At 41.5% G+C, this 22084-nt stretch overlaps 1 long non-coding RNA gene across 1 annotated transcript in view; it reads right to left on the bottom strand.

Moving 5' to 3' along the window:
* Nucleotides 1-22084, bottom strand: part of LOC144753271 (uncharacterized) — an 85589-nt gene that overhangs the window by 16753 nt on the left and 46752 nt on the right. The window contains exon 2 of the long non-coding RNA XR_013594279.1: nucleotides 5633-5752. This is a non-coding gene — a long non-coding RNA (uncharacterized LOC144753271). The remainder of the gene's footprint in view (nucleotides 1-5632; nucleotides 5753-22084) is intronic.

Raw genomic sequence — 22084 nt, 5'->3', positions numbered from 1 at the left:
TATTCCAACTCCAGAGAGTGCAACAGTAGGGAAAGTGTTGGATAGCGTAGGGGTAACAATTACTATTCCAACTCCAGAGAATGCAACAGATGGGAAAGTGTTGCATAGCGTAGGGGTAACAATTACTATTCCCACTCCAGAGAGTGCAACAGTACGGAAAGTGTTGGATAAAAAAAGTAAGTAAATGTTGGATAGCGTAGGGGTAAAAATTACTATTCCCACTCCAAAGACTGCAACAGTAGGGAAAGTGTTGGATAGCGTAGGGTTAACAATTACTATTCTAACTCTAGAGAGTGCAACAGTAGGGAAAGTGTTGGATAGCGTAGGGGTAATAATTACTATTCCAACTCCAGAGAGTGCAACAGTAAGGAAAGTGTTGGATAGCGTAGGGGTAAAAATTACTATTCCCACTCCAGAGAGTGCAACAGTAGAGAAAGTGTTGGATAGCGTAGGGGTAAAAATTACTATTCCCACTCAAAAGAGTGCAACAGTAGGGAAAGTGTTGGATAGCGGAGAGGTAAAAATAACATACTTATAAATAAATTAAAAAAAATTAAATAATAAAAAACGTAACAATTAAATAAATATAAACCATTTACAAATACCAATACATAATTATTAAAAACATGATTAGCAATAAATAATTACCTAAAAAAAATAATAAAAAATACCATTTAATAATATTTAATTACCAATTAATAATTCATTAACAATTATATAATTAACAAATAAAATTAATTAAAAAATGTTATTACTTAATTACATTTAAATTACTTCCCACCCTATTCTCCTATAAACCCACAACCCGCTACAGAACATATTTATCAATTAATCAATTAATAAAAATTTTTTACCAATGAATTAAAATGAATTATCAATTAATTAAAATTAATTCATATGACCTAATAATTAATAATTAATTTAGTATAATTAAATTACTTCCCACCCTATTGCCCTATAAACCCACAACCCCCTACAAAACATAATTATCAACTAATCAATTAATATAAATTAATTACCAGTTAATTACAATTAATTACCACATAATTCAAATCAATTTATAATTCCTACTAATTAATAATTAATTTAGTATAATTACATTACTTCCCACCCTATTCCCCTATAAACCCACAACCCGATACAGAACATAATTATCAATTAATCAATTAATTAAAATTAATTACCAATTAATTAAAATTCATTTATAATTCCTAATAATTAATAATTAATATAATATAATAAAATTACTTCCCACCCTATTTCCCTATAAACCCACAACCAGCTACAGTACTAAAATAAAATAATTAAATAAATTACATAAAAATAAATTAAAAACATAATAAACACATAATAATATACAAAAAATTATATAAAAATCGATATTAGTAAGATCGAAATTATTAACATCGATATTACTAACATCGATATTTAAAACATCGATATTACTAATATCGATATTAAAATCTATCGATATTACTTACCTTCTATATTATGTCCCTTCGATATTTAAACATCGATATTAGTGTATATCGATATTTAAATTTCGATATTTTGTCTGCATACCATTTGAACTGTCATGCAACAGAAATATACATAAATAAGATTACAATTCTTCAACGTGAAAAAAAATATATATATTTGATGACTAATATCAGTGCAGTTTGATAATTCCTCAATAATTTAAATTTCTTATTTCATTTAGTAGAAATACAATTTATAGAGAAAAGCTAAACATTCTGAAAAATAGAAGCTATCAGAAAACTCATAGAAAACATCCTATAAATACCTGCAATATCTAAAAATGTAAGGATTTGAAATGGAAATCCAAATAAATGTTCAATAGAAAGGTACAGAGAAGTTCTGAATGCCTAATATGTAAAGAAAAGAAAAGCAAAATGAGGAAAAGAAAGTGGATGCACAGAATATTTGTGCAAATAATTGAACAAAATTCCTAACATATAAACAGTCATTGAATAACTATAAAGAAAGTATTCATGATAGTCAGTCAGTTCCTGTAAAATAAAAAAGGTACAAAAATGATGTAAAGGAATTTATCTATAGGAAATACAATATGATTAAAAAGCTAAATTATAAACTCATCAATTCTCTAAGAGGTTTAGGCATCCCTTCAATGAATTGCCTATGCAAACTGTAAAATATAGTAATAGTATTTAGATAAACAATCACAAAGAACAAATAGGCTTCTCTCTTAATGGCGAATGAGATAGGTGACACATGTGTGGCTGCACTGTAATCAGGCGGTCAGGACTGCTTACCAGAGGTCGGTCGGTCCCGATTCCCAATTCGGCGGCAGAGTCGATCGGAGGCAACTCTGATCGATATTGTAATGAGGCCCATAGATCTTTTTGTCATTGCAATCCTGTATTTGCTTTTTGCTAGGCATTGATAGAGATGTATTCAGTTTATATAGAATAGAAGCTTATGGGTGAGAAAGTAAAGTTTGAAAGAACTTTAGAGTTTCAAACAGTTGTGTGGCTCGGCGGAAAACTTGAGACAAGAATGAATCAAATCAGGGACCATGCGAATATTGATTTAAACTCATATGGTCACAGTTTTCATCCATTCATTTTACAGCAGATATGCCCAGTCAAATTGGTGGGTGCACTGGGTGGTAGGATTTTTGTGGATCCCCACAGATATTAGAACGTGCCCTCACCCTCACAGAAATGTGAGGAATATTAGTGATTTTAGACAAATTTTAAGAAAGAATCGTGAGATCCACACATTTCACACCACCTCACCTTACCTGGGTGCCTATCTTTTTACAGGCTAAAATCCCAGCCAAACAAATGATGTAATCCTTTTAGCCAGAGAAGTGTTGGAATGCTGAGTGGTAGGAATTTTGTGGGTCCTTGCTGATTCGAGAACCTTCCCTCACGGTCTTGAAAGAAAAATGTATTGATGTACCCATGGTTTGAGGTTTACAGGGCACTCTGGGTAAGAAAGCCACATGGGATCCATGCATGTCATACTACCCTGGACTCTTTTAGGTGTCTAGTTTTCAGAAATGCCTAGGTTTAGTACCACCCCTTTTGTACTACTAGGTTTAGGGGGTATCCTTGGTTGCCAGCCATGCCCAGGCCAAAATGTCCCAAATACCCACATCACTAAAATGTGATTATATACGTATGTACAGGAAAGATGGTGATGGAGGAACACGTTCGGCCCACTAAATGGTTGGAGATCTTTGTTGTTCACATACACAGTGTAAATTAAAATCCATTATGTTTTATTTGATAGAGTAGCATTTTATGTGCAGGTAGAGAATGGGCAGTAAAGGAAAAGAAAGCAATTCAGCTAGTTTTTGTGTGGTAATATGTGGTTTGTGTTCAGTATAAGTGCAACAATGTGTTTAAAATAAGGGGGAGCTTTGATTTGATTACGTTGATTGTAATGGGATATTTTCCTTGAATGTTTTACAGTTACCCCTGAAGAAGAGATTATTCTCAAAATGCATTGTGTATAATGACAATGAATGAAATGTATGTTACAAATCGAGGAACATACAATCTTGGACTAGTACAATTTTAAATATCACAACGTGAATAAACTATGGAGGTATTGAATACCTATTGTTCAACTCGTTTAAATTTGAGATGATAATTATGGATACATTTTGAAGAAATATAGAGAAAAAAATATGATGTTTCTTCAAACTTTAATATAAAGTCACAAAGGCCCATGGCCCGATCTCTTGGCTGTTCACACTGCATCTGTTGAACTAAACGTTGATCGTCTCTCTTTGCATCATTCAGTGCGCATGGGCAGAGCACGGAACAGTAGCTGCACGCTGTACATTGCTGTTGGAGAATTTGTATTAAGCTAAAGAATCACAGGGTGTGCATTCTCCCATTCATGTGTGTTCAATATTAATGAAGACAGTTTGATTTCTCCTTGTTGAGTTTTGGGACCTTTTCTGTTGATGTTGATAGGCCTAGCAATGCAAGTCAGGTACCATTTTTTTCATGAGAGGTGTGGGAATACAGAGCATTAGTAATTACCAATTACATTTTCTCCTCATAGTTGGTTTCTAAATATAAACCAATGTGCATGAATAATTACAATTATTCAAATTGCCCTCAGAATAACATGATAATGCACATTAAAAAATATATGTTTCCTTCACACCAATTTTTCATTTATTTGATTTAGCAGTATGAATTGCAGTATAGTCAGTACACTTTGAAATGTCATTATTAACTGCAGCTAAGTTGTTGGCTTTGGGTATCACTTGTTTTTGGATAGCCAATAAACACAATACATCCCTGCAAGCAGAAGAGTGTGACAGACGTAATGGTATATTACTTTTGTATGAAAACGTTGTCACCAATTGCAATTTTTTAGAAGGGTGGGCAAAATTCACATCATTTGTTTTTGAGCAATTATGTGAAATTACCACAAAATTACGCGTGATTACTTGAGAAATGCAAACCAGTCATTGGGTGCTAAATTCAAATTTTAGCGCGGAATCTATCCTTGCACTGAAAGAAGTGGATACAACAAATGTACTGTGAACAACAGCTGCTCACATTCTTTTGCTCCTGTGTCTTCACAGATAATTTATTTTTACCATGAAAAGAGAGTTCACTGTACATGTTTACAGTGAATGGTGTGTAACTACACAAAGTGGTGTAATGGCCTTATTTGGGGAATTTTGGGTAACAAGCGTAATGTTAGATAACCACAATTATGCAAATTAGACTTGCATAATTAAACATTTTCCCAGGACTATTTGTTTTCTCCCTAGTATTTATTATTCTGTTTAATCATAACAAGTAGATTTCATTAGAAAACCACAAGCGATCTATAACACTGACCTATTGGTGAATGCAAAATGTTGTCTGCTTTTTGAAAATCTATAGCTTTTTGGGATTATCAATAGGTTTCACACTAATTTCGCCCACAATAAAATTGGAAAAATCGACTACCACTCAAGAAAACATAAAAACGTATTAAAAACATTTTTTTCACAATTCTGCTTGTTTCTGAAAAGCTGGAAAGATGGTGATCTTAGCACAGCAAACTATTTGTTGATACCATTTTTAGAAAAAAACAACACTTTCTTGCAGAGCAGTTTTTACTTATTTTTCCCCAAAAAACAACAACCCAATTTTGCTATAATCTAGCTATTTTCTAGAGTTCGTCCATGGAAATCCACACACAAAAGGGTGTCTTGAGAATCCCCTACATGCAAGAGAAAAGATCTAGATACCTTTTCAGAAAAACAAAGGTTATAAAAGCTTAAGCGTAAAATTCCCCAGCTATCAAAAAAAGGCAAAGCACTGGCAGGGGAAGTCTCAGTAGGCGTTTACAAATGACTACCGTAGAGGAAAGGAGACACCTCTCAATTCAAAAAGACATACTGTGGCAGTATCATTGAGTTTTTTGGACAACTAACAGCATCTAGATTCTGTAACGCCCATTGCCTGCAATGGTGCATGTTTTCAGAACATTAAAGAAAAGTAACTTTTCTGTGCCACAAGAATCTAACTTTTTCACCCCATGCTGTATCTCATCTACAAAATATTTTACAAACCTGAATAATGTATATCATAGCATTTTCCAATTGTTACTATGTTGCAACAAACAAAAAAAGTAAGTAAAGCATTACCTTAGCATAAAATCTTGTAAGGAGTTTCTCTTTCAAGAATGTGGTTTCAGTACTCTCAAAGTAAAAGTGGAAGTTCTATCGCCAGGAACTCTGTGTAGTATGATGTTCTCTCTGCCTTTTCTAAGGTAAACAAAGAGAAAGTACTACAACTCCCAGCATGTCTCTTAATATCACTCTTCCAAAAACAACATTTTATCCTCAATGGTTTATATATAATGTGCAGAATATGAACAATAAACTTATCTGCCAAATTGTGTTCATTTTTTAAACATTTTGTGCACAGTGAAATTTCACAGTTTCAAATGCTCACATATGGTGTCGTTAAGCCGGCAAACCTAAAGCAAAACCATTTCTTCATCATCAACAGACTATACTGGACTCCACAAAAAATTGCTAAGTTCGCTTTGCCGCCCACCCCAAGGTGTAGAAGGTGTGGACTTTTAAAAGCTAATGATGGACATATCTTTTTTTTGCACCCATGGATTAAAGCGATTTGAACTGACATCAAGACCATTTTAAAATATATTTTAGTGGTAACAATAGCTTTAAATTCTTTATTAGTGCTGTTAGGAGAAGACAAGATCTCATGTAGCCTATTGAGCAGAGAGCAAAGGAGTTTCATGTTCTATTTGATACTCATAGTGAGGAAGAAAATCTGTAAACGGTGGATCGACCCATCACCTCCAAACATTGCAGAATGGATCAAAGTGATTAATTGGACATGGCGTACAGACATGTAAGATAGGAAGGCCTCACGGGATATGGGTAGATTTTTCTAGGTGGTGTGGAATTTAGGAAAGACACTCAGATAGAACAATGAGCTCCTATGGTTACACCGAGGCACCACTCCAGGTAACGACCTCGCTTGGGTGGCTCAGAGCAGTGGAGCCAAGTGCGAATGCAACAGACCATGAGGCGCACAGATAGAGCGGTCCGAAATTTGCGGACACTATGGTAATATGAGGCCAAAAGAGAAAAAAAATGCTCACATATAGTACTGCACACTTCTAAAATAAATTGCTGCAAAAACTATATTTAAGTGAAGAAAACTTGATTTTCAACTGTTTAACTGTGAATATTTCTTTCTGTGTGATAACTTGTGTGATAGCATTTCTCAATGGTTGGGATACATGAAAAATGACATCCATACTACAATTCTAAGTTTTTTGTTAACACTGGGCTGTGCAGGTCATCATTCAGCAAATTGACACGTCATCCCTGACCCCTTTTATCAATTCTCATTATTCTCTGGTTTCGCCCTCCAGCTAAGCCTACACTCATGCCATGATAATGCGACAGTCAACAAACTTCTCGTTCATTGTCAATTGAGCAGTACTTCAAGGTGATCAAAAAATGTTTTTGGGTTCCGGTGGGGGCAGAAAACACAACCTATTGCTCCAGAGTTCATGAAACTGTCCACACCCTTTTAGGAGCATTACAAAGAATGCAACTGAGTAATCAATCAAACACACACCCATACCACGGAAGCAATTCAGCACAACCGCCACCCACCTTAAAAAAAAAAGCGCCCTCTCTTGTTTCCCTTACACCGAGCTTTGAAGATTTTGACAACTACCGACCAGACTCAACCGGAGCCTAATCTCTAAACAGGCATGTATGGTTGCCACAAAATTGCACCCCAAACAAATATACCCTTTCTCTGAGTATGCCACAACCTAATGTGCACATAAACAGAACACGTGGGAATCCATCTTTAACATTTCACCCATATTAAATTGATACATGTATAGCGCACTACTCACCCGCAATGGTCTCAAGGCGCTTGTATGAATACCGCTGTGGAACCCATCATGGCTTCCCCTGTGAGGTGTCCACTCCTGGGCACCCCCAAGGTGGAGGCCAGGCATCCTTAGCATTGTGGGGGCTGTTGGGGAGATTAAGCAAGCTATTGCCCAGAGTTGCAGAGTGAGACTCCATGATTGGAATAGGCAACGAGGCGAGAATTATCAGATCCATGGAATTTTTGAGCTCAAGACCCGCCGAGGCGGGGAATTGAACCCTGGTCCTGGGCTAGACCTCTGCATCAGGGTCTGCCGCTCTAACCATTGAGCCACACTTCTCCAGATTCCTGTAACCACCACCATAAACCATACCCATCGAGAGTAATTCTGTGGCAGGGAATGACCAAAGTATGTGGCAGGGTTCGTGCCAGTAATATTTATTATTTTGCTTTCTCTTTCGGCAGCGGTTTCTACTCATTAGCATCAATTTAAAGATAAAATACAGCAATCAGCAACTGAAAGGTGATCAGTTAACCATCGCATGGAAGAACATGTGGCAGCGGTTTTAGTAACTTTTGATCTGCAAATCTTGCAAGCAAATGATGGATTATGCAGCAAGTGCGGAAAAAACATTGTCCGTAGAGTCACATATTTCAAGTGGACCTGATCATGCCCTGTTTCAGGGGCCTTTCGAAAGTATTCCCACATGCAAAGCTCCCAGTCACCATCACTGGCATTACAGAGCTTAGAAAATGACATCTGCATATTACCACCCAGACAGCACATACAGCAAGTTCATACATATGCTTCCTTAAATGAGTCTGTGTTACTCCTACACGAACAATCTCCTTACAGAAGTCTTTGACCTCATCTCGACACGAGATAAACATTATGTACCTCATAAAAAAAATAGTGAACACTCCTCCCAGTAGAAACCCTCTTTTCAATCAAACTCTTAATTATGACGAAACGGCTACACAGCTAAACAAGAGGAATTAATTAACTTAAAATTATTAATTGTTAAGTTCTATTTGGTTTCTCAATTTCAGAAAGAACTTTTTGTAACCACAATTTTGGAATGTATGAAACAAACCATATAAACATCTTCTAAAAACTTACAAGGTGCGTATGGCTATCGGTGGCATAGAGAATCCCTACTACTTCAGCAGCTACAGTGAGGGATGCCTCTGAGTCCAAAGTCCCGGCAGGGTCATACTAACATTCTAATTAATTCTTTAAGGACATCCTTCGGCCTGCATATAGAAGCTCATAAGTATCTCTTCAAGGGAATGCCATGATTGAGCAGAAAGGTAAGGGCTAATGGCTTGAAATGTGGCTAAGAACAAATGACTATGGGACAGGAAAACAGAAATTATGATTATTAGGGAGGAAGGAGTGAAAGAGCCTAGTAGACAGAGCAAAGGTGTGATGGAAACAAAAGGCAGAAAAGATAATAAGGGAAAAAGAGAGAAACAGAGAAAGATAGAAAGGGGAAATGGAAGGTGAAAGTTAGAGTGGGAATAAGGAAAGGCACACCGAAAGAACAAAAGAAAGAGGTAACAAAGTAAAGAAAAAAAGAAAACATAAAAAAGGGGGACGAACGAAGGCAATAAGAATAGGATAAAAGGGAGGGTATGGGTACAGAATCCCCTAACTGTTGTACTATGTTTTTTTTTAAATTAGTTCATGAGTGCGCTTTCAAAAACATATGACATATCTTTTACTTTGCGCAAAAGTCTTTTAAATTTTGTGATGTAAAATGCTCATTTCACCATTTTTTTTTAAATCTCTTCGCTGTCAACTGTCCGCACCCCAACAATTCTAAGGACGATATTTCTTGCTCCTTCTCCGAAACGTTTTTTTTTAGATATGGATTGAAGTGAGGGGGCATAGGAGACCCCGAATTAAAATAAATAGAGCAGCTTGAAAACAATCAATCTTACATTCCTGCGAAGTGCTTCTGAAAGTAATGCCATTCAAAAAGTCACTCTTGGGTTTCGAATTAGAAGTTCACTTGTAGAGGAAGCATGCCACCAAGGTCGGTGGCTGAGGGTTAGCTTTCTGCTTTTTAGGGGACACCGCGCGACTCAGATTGCCACGCTAGCCACTATTTGAAAATAGTCAAATACTTTACCTTTCTTGTCTGTTACACTCATAATAAGTACCGTTGTGTCCCTCGATATAAATACAACCTCTCAGTGTCCTGGACATTCAGTCTAACCGCGGCAATGCCCGCTAGTAACAACAACAGATGGTATATCCCCACTAGCTCTTTTGTTTACTCACCTATGACCAGGATAGCGATGAAACAAGGTGACCCGCTCCCCTGCCTTACTTTTCCAATCACTTCTGGATTATTTATGAACCTTTGACCTTGATAGTTTTTGATTGGCAAAGACATTTGGTTGTAGTGAGACAAAGTAAGAATAGGGAGAAATGAGACGTAAATAAAAGGTAGGTTTGACAAGGAAATTAAGGTGTAAAAAGACGAACAACCTGCAATAATGTAATACAGCCAGTAGCGGCTGCTAACAGATGTGGTGGTAGCAGGGGGTAGACAAATTAAATTGAAAAAACGACTTACCTGAAATGGACAGAGGGCCGCCACCTGTACTCTGTCTTCGTCCTCTGCAGTCTCCCTGTCCAAGCCGGCAGCAGGAGGCACCCAGACACACAGGCTCCCCTGAGCAAATCACAATGCCGCAATGCAGCGTTGTGATTGGTCTTGGTGCTCAGACGGGAACAGGGTGCATGTGTATGTTCCTCACCAGTCTGTGTAATGTAGCCTGGTGGGGAACATGCAAAGTGTGCATTAACTGTTTGGTCTGCCCAAGAGAGCCAATCAAATAGTTCATCCGCACTTAGGGAGTGCACACCACTCCTCCCCCTGCTCTGGCCAGCCCGACTCTGCCACTGGCTCCAATAGGAAAAATAAAATGGTAATAACAATAATACGTTTGTATTCTTCCTTTTGAGCAGTGGGGTGTCGCTCCTCTGTCTTAGCGGAGGAGCCGCCACCGAATATAGCTATGGGACTGGGGAGTCCTCAGATACATTGAGCATAATATGTTAGAACTGTCAGCCTTAGGGTGGCCTTCCCTTAAACACTTTGCCTCCCTCCTCCATTTTAGCTGATTTTGTTTTTACTGGCCTTATGATTCTGCTCACTTTACCACTGCTATCCAGTGCTAAAGTGTGTGCTCACTCCTTAAAACATGGTAACATTGGCTTATACCCAATTGGTATATTTAATTTACTAATACATCCCCGGTAAAGTGGTATTACATGTACCCAGGGCCTGTAAATGAAATGCTACCTGTGGGCCTGCAGCACTAATAGTGCCACTCACTTAAGTAGCAATTTAAACATGTTTCAGGCCTGCCATTTCAGCCTGTGTGTGCAGTTATTTAACTGCTAGTTCGACCTGGCAAAATAAACCTTTTGCCAGACTCAAACCTTCCTTTTTAATAGATAAAAGTCACCCCTTTGATAGGCCTTGGACAGCCCAGAGGACAGGATGCAGAGTATTTATAAAGTAGGACATATACTTTTAAGTTGTATATGTCCTGGTAGTGAAAAACTCTTAAATTCGTTTTCCCTACTACAAGGCCTTTTCTCCCATAGGATACCATGGATTAACCTTATTACATTTAATAAGCTGTAATTTAAATGGAAGCAGGTAACCAGTACATGTTTGGTGTCTTTGGAATTGTAATGAAAAATCCTCTCTGATGGTAAAGTTGGATTTTAGATTACATTTTTGACAATACCACTTTTAGAAAGTTAGACGGTAGAGGTGCCTACTAGGGATTCTTTGAACAATTATTATTCAAGGAAACTACATCTTAGTCAAGGTGAAATCTAATGGCCACCATCGAAAACAATTTTGTCAAACTAAATTCACAGAAATGTTTAAGTAAAATAATTACAACAACAGGATATATAAAAAAAGGTAATTCAAATGATTGGATTTTTTTTATAGTTTTGGTCTGGTTTCATTCATAAAATATTACTCTATTTTTCTAAAACTGCTGTAGAATCCTTTTAGTGTGTGGTTTCACTGTGTTACTGTTTAAGGGGTTGCACAAATACTTTACACATTGCATTTGAGTTAGGCCTGACTTGTCAGGGTTGGCCAATTGGTGACGCAATCTCCTCCTAACCATCTCCCTATTAGGATTAGATCAAAGAGAATGCCTCATTACCCATATGTAAAGCACCATCACTACATCTCTGTGAAACACCTATTGGTGCTTCTCAAGATGATTTACAGCCCTCAGCTTTGGAGATCCAAAATGGTGGCTGTCGCTAATGGTCCTAATGGTTGTCGGTCTAGTGTTTTCCCACCCAGAGGAGTGTTGCTGCCTTTGCGCTCGCGCTCTACGCGCTAAGCGCACTTCAACTGAATGTTCTTGTGGCGAAGCAGCGTTTTTTGTTTCACACATGTCTTTTGACTTAAATCCTTCTGGAGATTAGCGTTATCCTGGCACTATCTCGTCAGTCGTCTCCAGTCCGTTTCATGCACTTGTGCTTTTGGTGCATTTCCTTGTGTTTCCAGTAGTGGCGGTGAGTTATACTTTCTGTCACAGTTATTTTTGTGAGTACTTCTGCAATACTCATTTTTTTTCTTGTGAAGCTCCAGTGAGACAGAGGAGATGTTCAAGTAAGTCTCCTCATTTTCCTATACTTCAGAGACTGCAAGTAATTTAAGTCCTTCCTTTTTTGCTGACTACCTGTGAGGAGTTTAAAGGTAACACTTTTGAAAAGAGACTTATGAACTGCCTGTAGTTTGTGTCCTTCAAAATTCTGGAGATACGTGCTTATCAATCCTTCCCGCATCTGACTGCGACCAAGTATAAATATCTACTAAAGTTTGCGACAATTCTCTGTAGATATAAATATATATACATATTTGTACCTACCGCCAATAGACTCCACGTTCTCGCATCTGATAAAAGAGAAAGAATTGTAGCTGTCAATTTTAAGAACTTCATTCTAATTCTATTAATTTCATTAATTAACTAAGAGAGCAGCTAGACCACTGACAATACCAGGTAATTAGGTAGCCTTTTCGAAGGTTCAGAGAAATGTAATATTTTGTGATGTAAAAGTAGTTTAGGAGTGTTTGTGGTGCAGGTGCCCAAGATGGCATGCACCTGTAACCATTGAGGAAGAGGCACATCAGTGGCAGTCTCTCTTCTTTTCCCAATACCCTTTCCCCATCTTTACTGTTAGCGAGCTGTTACAAGGTTGCTGGCAGCGGAGTTGGGGATTGTGGAAAGGTTCTTTCGCTCCTGTGGAAATTAGATTTCAGGTTTGTGGTACTGACATGAATACTCTGTACCAAGCTACTCAATGGTTGAACACTGGTTAACTTAGGGTTCTCTTGTGTCTTTATCATGAGAAGAATTGTGGTTGCTGCTTGAGTAGGGTTCCATCCCCCTCAACCAGTAACCCAATTTCTTGCAATAACTAATAAATAATTGATTTAGCTCTACACTGCATAAAGCATTATACAATAGTATGCATCATCATTTATTACATTATTGCCCCTACACATACTCCTCACTAACAGCAGAATCTTTTGACTTTCTCAGGAACTTTTTTCAGCAGAGATATTTCAGCAGCATGAATAAGGCACGTTTATGGTCCTTAACCATTTCCACCACAGTCAGTGAATGTAGAAGTTGTAACATTGAAGATGCCAGCTCTCAGGCTGTTTGCTCCATGGCATGAAATTGATGGCTTAAACTGCAATATTTATAACAGTTGTCCTCATGCCATTTATATTCTCAGGGCTGACATTATGCACCTTTTCTCTATTTTTCAGTGCTATCCTACCCTCCCCAAAAGAATAAGATTGTTATTTTGAGGGGAATTATCGTTATATTTTATATTGAAGAAGCTACATTCTAGACACAAACGCCATTCTGGCTGTTCTCTTTCTAAAGCAAGAATTTCTTAGGTTATGCTATTGTAGATATTGGGGTATTAGTTGAAGGGGGTGAGAGAACCAGCCTCAAATAATAACCACAATCCTTGTCAGGGTAAACCACAAACAGTCACTAAATAAACCTGTGCTTATACCTCGGGTAGCTTGACGCAAAGCAGTCAGGCTTAAAAGAGAGGCAATGTGTAAACCTTTCATGCAATACTCAAACAGTAATAACGTGAAAAAACAAAACAATACAACTCACAAACCTAAGTAATAGAGTTAGAGAGAATTTTAAAAAATACAATTACACCAAAATAACAAAAGTCCTGTAAGTAGAACTGAAGATATGAATGTTTAAAGTTTGAATTAATAATTGCACCAACCGCTTTTACATGGTCGTGCATGATTGGGTCAAAGGCCCACTGCGATGGTTTGTTCATCAGGCATAGGGAGCCAATTCATCCCAGTGCAAAGATTACCTTCTGGCTCAAATATTTTTCTGGAGGAAACTGGTTGTCGATGAGTCATCAGTGGAACAGGCTGCAAGTTCCATCCAAAGCAGGACTGGAAGACTGTTAGTTGCTGACGAATGTGGTCCCAGTGTGGTCATTGATGAAGGTGGTAAAGCTTCAAGTATGCAAAGTCCACAGTCTGTGTACAGGAAGGCCATAACATTGACTAGTTGTTGCCTAAAGTGCTGTAAGTCAGAGCCCCCTGCAGATTAATCCAACCAGTGATTTGATGTCAGTGGGTTTGGCTCGACAGCAGTCCCTGTTTATCAGCATTTCTCTGGACGAAGAGTTTTTAAGTTGCAGCTTTTGTAGTGTAAACAGAAGTAGTACACTCTAATACCTGCCAGGGGTCCAGGACCTGAGGGAGACCAAATAGGAGTTAGGAACAACTCCAGCAGAAACAAGCAGAAGAGTTTAGGGCAGGTCAGTTGGAACTGGTCAGCTGAGCAGTCGTGGAGGGAGAAGCCTCTGGAATCTTGTTGTACCCCTGTAGCTCAAACAGGACGTCAGCAATTGACTGTAGCGGTCAATTCATGAGTCCTGGGTTCAGACCAAGCAGGTTCAGTCCCATACAGCAGGGCAGTCCTTCTTCTGATCCACACAGGTCCAGAAGTGTTCTGAGGGGGGGGTCTGTTTCATCCACTTTTAAGCCCAAAATGGTCTAACAGAAACAGACACAGAGCTCTCTCTGCGCACACCCAACTTAATCATGCTAATCTCTTCCTTAAGCACAGAGTCGGATGGCATACCATCTTGCCATTGCAGTCTGGAAAACTCACCAAAATGATGGTCATGTATATCACAAATAGAGGCTACAGCCTCTTCGGACTCAAACCTCTTCACCGCATTCACTGTCAACATGTTCTCAATCCAAGGACATACAGAAAAGGCAATCCGCTTGGGAATTAATCCAACACTGAATCAATTCTGCATCTTACAAGTACTCTTGTACACTAGCAGCAAACCTAGCTAATCATGCAGAATCCTTGACAGCACTCCCAGCAGATAAAATGTTGATAAGTGGTTTGTGATCCGTCCTTAACACGAATCTGTTCCCCCACAAATACACTCTGAAATACTCCGTACCCCATGCAGCAGCTAAAGCTTCTGGTTCAATTACTGAGTAGTTCTTCTCAGCTTGGGTGAGGGTACGGGAAGCACAGGCTATTGTTTTTTCTATAACATGCTGGAGTTGAGAAAACACTATACCAATGCCAGTTATACTGGCTTCCACAGTAAGAAAAGATTTACATGTCATGTTGAATGTAGCTTATATACCAGCACTAGAAATTTCAGTCTTGACTTTTTCAAAAGATATTTGCTGTTCTTCCTCCCATATATATTGACTACCCTTGCGAAGAAGACTCCCTAGGGATTCCGTTATATTGGCAAACCCTTTCACAAATTTAGAGTAATGCTCTGCTATCATCCTGGAAATAAACTACACCACTCACACCTTCAAATATACTATTAATTAATCTTTGGAAAACATTTGCAGCCAATGCTAGACCGAATGGCATGTGAGTGAACTGGAAGGTGCCCTCAGTGTTGATTCATGCTGTTAATGATTTAGAGTCAGGTTGTAACTTGATCTGATGGTATACACTTTTCAGATTGATCTTGAAGAAGTACTTCCCACCACCAACAGATTGCAGTAACTCATAGATATTCGGCAAAGGAAACACATCAATGATATCCCTGTTAAGGGACCTCAAGTCTATGCAAAACCTCAAGCGAGCATCAGCTTTTTGTGTAAGGACCACCGGAGAAACCCATTACGACTCTTCAACTGGCACAGTGATCACTCCCTTCAGTAAGTCATGTAGTAAGCCCTTGAGCCATGTCTAACAGATAACGGGACTCTCCTAAGTTTGTTCTCGATAGGTGAAGCAGGAGGTTCAAGAATGATTTTGTGAGCATACCCCTTGACACATCCTCACCTGTCCTCAAATACTTTGCTAGCCTGATGTAAGATATCTTCCATTTGCACTCCATCCTCCACAGCCATAACTAAGTTGGACAATCTGGGGTCTATCACAATAAGCAGGTCATATTGGTGCATCCACCCAAGCATGGGAGGACCTTCTTTGGCAACATAAACTTTACCTTCAGTGCTCCTGGTGCCAAAACGGATGATACCCAGCATGCATCCCAATATATCAATGGTTTGACCTTGATAACCCACAGGATTGATGTCTTTGTCATTCAGCGTAGCATTTGCCCACAATCACGAATAAAGCTTCAGGAATAATTGTGAACATAGTTCCTGAATCAACCATCAGAATAACTTGTTGACCACATACATCAAACACAGCCTTAGGTCTGGTCAATCTGTTGGGATCCTCACACACTTCTGAAATATTAGTTTCAATAGTACCTTCAGCTACTAATATTCTGTCTGTACTTTGCTTAATAGCAGAACCAAATTGTACAACATTAACTTTGGGTTTGTATCTTTCAACACCATCACCTTGTCTCCATACTCATGCATAATGTCCTTTCTGACCACATTTCTTGCACACTTGGTCAACAGCAAAAACATCTCTTAGAATCAGCTGGATGGTATTGACTCCCACGCCTCAAACACTCTCTCCCTTTCTTTCTAGGAAAGGTGGTAGCAGATGAAGTATTCTTGGCATTTTTCTTTGAAACAGCGTTAACTTCTGTAACATCATCTTTAGCGCTAAGATCAAGGCTAGGTACATCGTTCATTCTTCTATCCTTCCCCAGCTCCTTGATACACATTTGTGATTCTTCAATAACTTTAGCCATGTCCACAGCTTCTTTCAAGGAGGGGTCTTTTGCAGCCCACAATCTTTCTTGGATCTTCCTCTCACAACACTGAACAATCAACTGATCAGGAATAAGCTCATCAGTCATTACCCCCAACCGACATTTGACAGAGTTCACCTAGTCTTGCAACAAACTCGTCTATAGAGTCACTTTCAGATTGAGGTTGTGTATAAATTTTGTATCTGGCCATAACAAGGTTTACTTTTTTGGCAAACCTGGTTTCTAACTTTTTGATAGCCTCCCTATACACATCATCCATTGGTTGACCATTGAGTCCCATTGGGACTTGTAAATATTTAAAATGCATTGTCCCTTACTGCCAAGGGCACTGAGTAACAAATATTTTTTTCTTGCAGGAGCAAAGTTATCCCATCTAAGGCAGTAATATAATTTTCTAACATTTCCACCCAATCTTCCTAGGCTATGGAAGGAGTACCTGGATGTGGAAGAAACATAGGTGGCATGATACCATTGGATTGTACCGCCATATTAGATAAGCAACAATACAAGAAGATATGAAAATCACAGTGATGATCTCTTACAACAGTACTTCAAGACATATGAGGGTGTATAAATCACCACAAAAACAGTACTTTTCTGACCTGTAAACTGAATTAAAAATGATATTCCCTTATCGTGTTTTTAATATCCAGTGAATGCTGTAGTGGCAGAGAACTACGTTAACAAGGTTAGTAGTGTATATAGTACTTTGCACAAGTAGACAATGGTGTGCCAATCACTGTGTAAAAGTTCTCTAAGTGAGCAATGTATGAATGTTACTTTGCACTTTGGACTCAAAGGTGTGCAAGTCACAGTGCACTCTTGATGAACAATGAAGAAATGTTACCTTGCACGCTGTATTCAAGGTGTGCAAGTCACTGTGTAAGTGTTCAATAATCAACACACAACAACATAACTGTGCACAAGGTGTGCCGATGCTCTGTTCTCGCTCGTGGATCAGCTGAGAAATGCCGTTGAAGATCAGATGTTTACTCGTGAAGAATACAGTAATGCGCATGAGCTGACGAAAGCTGTATATTTCTTGCCTAAAATGACTGCACGTACATTACGCAGCGTAATGGCGTAGTGACACTGCACGTAACGTGAAGACTGGAGCTGCTTATGTGGTGCATGTCGTGCTTGTCAAGCACGTGCGCAGGGCCGCTAGCGCTGCGCGTGACACAGAGACTCGGGACACGCTATTCTCGTCCGCGTGGTCCGCACTAACCCCGGGCCACGCCTCCTTTATTATTATACCATACGCGGTGTGACATCACACACCCGCGTATGCGCACGTCTGCGTGCGTGATCAACTAGACTGCTGATTGCAGTCTACGGACATTACATTCCTTTTAACCTTTAATTAAACAAAACATCACACAGGACTCATTCTGCGAAAGTTCTGCTGATGATAGTAAACAAAAATGGCCGTGTGGCCTGTTACCAGTCCGGTGTTCGATCACTCGGGCTTCAGTCCACAGCAAAGTCTGCCAGTTGCGAAGAGGGGGCCGGGTTCCTTCTCAGTCCATAGCCCGCCGCCTCTCCGTGGAACAGTGCCCTCCGCGGGGCCTCTGGTTGGGGTGTCCCAGCCGGTTAGGACTCCCCAGGGAAACGGGGGCTGGCGGTTTTTGTTGTCTCCATGCCCCAGAGATCTGCTGGTGGGCTATTCGCTTGGGTTCCGTGTTCGCTTCCTGGCATATCGAGGCGTCCTTCCGGTGAACTGGGTAGCTCTTGGTCTGGTTCTTGGCATGGGTGATCCCCTGGTAGAGGGGTGGCTCTCTTGAAGAATGATACATTTCGTGTGACGGTTTCTCCACTCCTTTGAGCTGTCACCATGGTGCCGGTTCGACATGTGACTGTCCAGGGCCTCGGTTCGAATGGGAGCCTGAACTTGCTCCCGGGGTATCTGTCTTTCACATAGACTTCCCGAATGGAGGGTTCTTTGGCCCTGCGTCGGAAGCTGGCGTAGTCATTTGATCGCCTCCTGTTGGTCAGAGTCCGTCGGGGGCTTACTCTGGCTGGAGTCCAGGTGTGATGGTTGGGGAGCGTGTCTCGGACTATCCTTCCCATTGCTGATGGGCCTGGGGCGCCTTCAGTGGTGCGATGGGGCGTGAGCCGGTACTCTCTCAGGAACGTGTAGATAGCCCTCTCCAACGGGGCTTCTTCAGCGTGGGCGATCCGGATGACTTTATTCAGAGTTCGCATAAACCTCTCGACCTCCCTGTTGGCTTGAGACCACCGGGGGTCACCTTCCGGTGTTGAATTCCCCACTCCTTGAGGTAGTCTGCAAACTCTTGTCCCTGGAATGGCGGTCCATTGTCGGTCTTGACTTGCTCAAAGATGCCGTGGGTGGCGATAACCTTCTCAAACTTTGCTATGGCTTCTTCGGCGGTGAGTGTTGTTACTATTTCTACTTCCGGGTATTTGGTGAAGTCGTCAATTATGACAAGCATATATCTACCATCTGGAAGGTGTCCAAAGTCAGCACTGACTTGTTCCCATGGTCTCCGCGGGTTGTCCTCGGTGATCACTGGGGGCGGGCATTCGGGTGCTTGGCCGCCTGGCACCATTGGCATTCTTTGATAGTTTGTTCCACTCGGGTGTCCATTTCTGGAAACCACACTTTTGCACGGAGTCTATTCTTGGTTTTCACCATCCCTTGGTGCCCACGGTGTGCCAGCTCAGTCAGTCGCTTGTTGAGTCAGGCTTGTCGGCATCATGATCCGTGGTCCCCTCAGTAGGCACCCTCAGCTGTCCACGGACAGTTCCTCTCGGACCCTTAGAAGGGTTTCTAGGGCACTTTTCGCCTGGGGTGTTCTCTTGCTTAATGATGCTTGGAGGGCTTTCCACTCGTTGGCCTGTACTGCATGTATCACTAGTTGGAGGACTTCATCGCTGCGAGTTGCTTCAATGATCATGTCTATGCTCATGGGTAGAGGCCTTGACCTTGACCTTTCCAGAATCACCTGTACGTATTCCTCCGTCTCTTCAGCGTCTTCCTTCTCTTTGTTAGTCGCTGCTCTGGGATGCCTCGAGAGGTAATCTGCCGGGTTTGTTGCTCCCGGTTTGAATTCCAGCTGGTAGTCGTACTCCTGGAGTTGCAAGATCCATTTCTCTATCCTGGGTGGAGGTTTGGAAACGGACCCTCGGAATAGAGGGATCAACGGTTTGTGATCCGTGGAGACGGTGAATGGATGTCGATACACGTATACATGAAAATGCCTGCAGGCCCAATGTATTGCAATTGCCTCTCTCTCGATCTGGGAATACCGTTGCTCAGTTTCTGTTAGCGACCGGCTGGCATAGGCAATGGGTGCCCAGTCTTCATCCCCTTGGCGCTGTATCAGTACTGCTCCCAGACCATATGGGCTGGCATCCACGGCTATGTTGGTCGGTTTCGCCGGGTCGAAGTACGACAGGGTCTTGTCCGCCGACAGTGCTGCCTTGGTGTTCCGGAATGCAACGTCTTGCTCCTCTCCCCACTGCCAGGGGGTGGTGGACTTAGTGAGTTCCCGGAGGGGCCTGGTGAGGTTGGACAAGTCTGGGATAAACCTCCCGCAGAAGTTTACCATTCCGAGGAAGCTCCGTACCTCCGATATGTTTGTCGGCGCTGGGGTTGCTTGTACATCTCTCACCTTGTCTGGGTCCGGGGCGATGCCTTGGTCTGAGAAGGTGTGTCCAAAAAAACAACTGATTTTGCTTTGGAGGAATTGGCACTTCTCGCGGTGTAACGTTAGGCCTGATTCTTTGATCCTCTGCAGCACGCCTCTCAGTCTTTGGTGATGTTCCTCAACGGTGTTCGCGTAGATGAGCAGGTCATCACTGACATTCAGGACTCCGGGGAGCCCGCTCAGGACTTCTCTGGTTGTGTTTTGGAAAACTTCCGCGGCGCTCTAGATCCCAAAATTGAGTCGTCGGTATCGCCGGAGACCCACATGGGTAGAGAAAGTGGTGATGTACCGGGAGTCCGGGTGCAGGGGTAGCTGATGATAGCCTGATCGGAGGTCCATTTTGGAGAACCACTTCGCTCCGTTCAGCTCTCCCAGGATGTCGTCGATGGTGGGCGTCAAATGTCGTTCCATTTTTACTGCTGCGTTGGGTAGGCGAATGTCGACACAGATGCGGACCTGTCCCCGCTGCTTGGGTTTGCGCGCCACCACTATCGGCGATACCCACGGAGTGGGGCCGCTGACTTTCTCGATGATTCCTTGTCGCTCGAGAGCTTCCAGTTCTTGTTCCACTTTCTTCCTCAGGTGGAATGCTATCCTCTGATGCCTGAGGGCTACAGGTTGGATGGACGGGTCAATGTGGAGAGCTACTTCCTTGCCCTTTAAGCACCCAATGCCTTGGAACGTGTCTTCGAACTCTTCGAGAATTGTGTCCAATTCTTCTTCCAGCACCGCCATTGCGAATGATATTAGTTGGAGGTCTTCAGCCGCCTGCCCACTGAGAAGCATGCTGCTGCCCTCTTTGGTTACGCAGACGGTTGTGGATACTTTCTGGTCCAGGTGCTTTATTTCCGTCTGGAAGCATCCGATCAGAGGAATCGGGGTCTTTTGTCCGTATGCGAAGACTCGGATCTTGGCTGTTTTCAGCGCTGGCTTGTCCTGCAGTTGGTTGTAGACGTTTGCTGCCATGAGTTCAATTGAGGCTCCCGTGTCTATCGTGGCCCTCACCTCTTGGTTGTGTATTCTTATTCTGCACTTTGGGAGACGCCTCTTTTTCCTCAGGGGCTGGTCAATGGCGAAGACGTAGTGAACAGGGTAGTCATTGGAGTCGTCGTCCATGTCCTCACTGTCCGGGCTTTCTCTGATGGCATGTGCGGCTTCGGGTCTCTGCTTAAATGACCGGCAGACTGACGCAAAGTGGTTCATTCGCCCACACGAGCTGCATTTCTTTCCCTGCGCTGGACAGTCTTGAACACGATGGGGCTTGCCTCCGCAGTATCCACATTCTTTTCGGCGTTCTTGCGGTTTTCTTCGTCCAAACTGGCGTTGTTTCGGGCGGACAACATTGATCTGTTCGGCAGTGTTCACTTGTTCTGTTTTGACTGGTCTATGGAGTGCTGCCTCCATGTGTGACGCTCTCGCTTGTGATAGTTCTTTAGACCGCCCTAGTTTCAAAAAGTCCGCTAGCGGTTTTCCGTCTTCTTGAAGGATCTTGACTCTCAGGTTGGAGGAGTAGCATCCTTGTATTATCTGGTCACGGATCTCCTCTTGTTTGTCTCAGAAACCACAGGTGCTGGCGAGTTCCTTGAGCCTACCGTGGAATGCGTCAAGCGATTCTTCGGCCTCTTGTCGCGCTTGTCTGAATATGAAACGCTGATAGTCTTTACTGGCCATCGGTTCAAAGTGCGCATTGAGCGCGTTGAGGAGCGTGACGTAGGTGTGTGGTGTGGCCTCCACTATGGTCTTGTAAATCCTGTGTATGTCCTTTCCACCGAGATGAAGGAGAAGCGCCCTGAGCTTTT

Source organism: Lissotriton helveticus, chromosome 5_1 (assembly GCF_964261635.1).
Source record: "Lissotriton helveticus chromosome 5_1, aLisHel1.1, whole genome shotgun sequence".
NCBI lineage: Eukaryota > Metazoa > Chordata > Amphibia > Caudata > Salamandridae > Lissotriton > Lissotriton helveticus.
This window is presented reverse-complemented; position numbering and strand designations above follow the sequence as displayed.